Raw genomic sequence first — 2154 nt, 5'->3', positions numbered from 1 at the left:
GGGGGGAGGGCTTAGTTCTTTTATCAGAAATGGGGTTAAATAAGGATGAATTTTACTATCAGAAGCTTTTTTTATCTTTAGTTTGAAGGAAAAAACATTGTGTTGGTAAAAACACGTCCCCTGATTACAATAGCCAAGTAGACAATATGAAATACAAACAAATTTCACATTTGGAAATAGTTAAATCGAACACACTCTAACATGGAAGTCAGGAAAGTACGCAGAATAGAGCGAAAAGCAAAGCAAACAAAGCGCAGTATAAAAGTAGAAGCCTTGCCTGGCTCCCTCTCTCACTAAGTGGATTTTTGAGTTAAAACAAAGACCCACAAAGACTCAGGATAAAATCTGAAACAGTAACCATGTTGCACATCATATTCTGTGCTTTTTTGATTCTGTTGAAAGGTTTGTATGTGATAAGGCGTTCTTTTATCAGCACTTGTATTGATATATTTATTATTTTTGTCTATTGTTTGAAGCCTTAATTCAAAACTGTTTTAAAATCTCTCCCCCCCCCCCCCCCTCCTGTCGAAATAATGATTTTGGGATTGGGCTCTGAGGGGGGTGGGGGGGGGGGGGGGGGGGGGGGGGGAGTGGCAGCTGCTATTATCTGAACAGCATTTTGCAAAGGCATTCTTTGATGATGCATTCACTTGTCAAGGCCAACCCAAGCTGAATGGCAAATACACCAAAACACATTGACGAAAATGCACTGCACAATGTCATTCCAAAGTGGGGAATTAATTCACGCCTGAAGTGTAGAGCGGCTATGTGCTTCGCTGTTGCACACAGAAGACCCGAGTTTGATTACCGAATGGGAAGAAATTTGTATCGAATATCTCGGTCTTGATGCTGGGATATTGTATCCCAATCAGCCAGGGTTGGCCCTGACAAGCAGGGTCGGAAGTCTGCGTCCTAAATGATACAACTTGTGTCGATGGGGGCGTGCAAACACATACATTAAAAATAATTCACATTTCCTTCTTGCAAGTCGAAAATCATAAGAAGAATAATTTCAGGAAAGACGTCTGATGACATTGATAACGTCAAAACCCACATGATAGGAATAAAGATACCAAACACTCAGCAACAGTTTACACTTCTTTGTGAAAATGACATCCTCGGCTGCTTTGGTTTTAGACATAAGGCCAGCGAACTGACAGGAAAGATTTTAAAAAGATGCGTGTTTTTTGTGGGGCTCAAACGGTATTGCTTTTAAAAACTATTTACAAAATAAATAAGCCTTGAAGTAAATACACATAAGAATACAATAACGACATTACATTTAACAACCGGTGTACAACTTTTGAGGTCCAAGACTTTTACCTTACCATCTTCATCATCATTCACCTCTTTCACCCTGGTATTGGAACCGCCTAGAGGGGGCCTTTGTTCTGGGCGATCTTCTCCACCTCCTGCCAGCAGCTGTGTTCTGTATCCCTGAGATCTGCTAGTTCAAATTTTTCCACATTTTTTCTATGCCCAGCTGTACCTACCTCCCAGATCCAGGTGAGAAACCGGGCATTTATACGCTCGCCAAGCAGAGCTAAAGGCCTAGGTATAGTTCGCCAAGGAGAAACCTGGACGTCGTCATCACCTGTTTCTTGTGCCATGACCTGCCTGGCCACATTCGGAAACTGCTACAGCTTTCTCTACCATCGTGAGACGAAGAAATGCACACCCGGTGAGGTTTTAAACAAAAAAGTGTGTTTTCCATCGACACAATTTAGGATCACTGAGGAAATTATCTTCTTCGGTATCCTCAATTGCTCAACAATAAAATGCCATGGATGTTTTATCAAAGTTTGTCTATTTAATTTTTACATCCCCTATGGGCCCACCGTTACCTTAGTGGGTAAAATGCTGACATTGGAGCAGATAGCACTGGTTTGAATCCTCTACTGGTTGTTTTGGGGGAGTTTCCAAGGCTCTCCACCAACTTAGCTATGTCCTATCAAAGATGGTCGTTGAATTCGGAAGCCTCGCCCTTTAACGGACTTTGCAATGTTGAATGGGGCGTTAAACCTGTACCATGACGACCGAATTCCCCTATCAGTAAAGGTTCTGTTGTAGTATGTTTATTCAGCTTGTACAAAATAGGAATGTCTCTTATCAAAGATTATTCTTTTTTGTTGTTACTTTATTTCTTTTTTTTCA

This window comes from Aplysia californica, unplaced genomic scaffold (genome assembly GCF_000002075.1).
Source record: "Aplysia californica isolate F4 #8 unplaced genomic scaffold, AplCal3.0 scaffold00088, whole genome shotgun sequence".
Classification (NCBI taxonomy): domain Eukaryota; kingdom Metazoa; phylum Mollusca; class Gastropoda; order Aplysiida; family Aplysiidae; genus Aplysia; species Aplysia californica.
The sequence above is the reverse complement of the archived record's forward strand: the minus strand, read 5'-3'. Positions refer to the sequence as shown.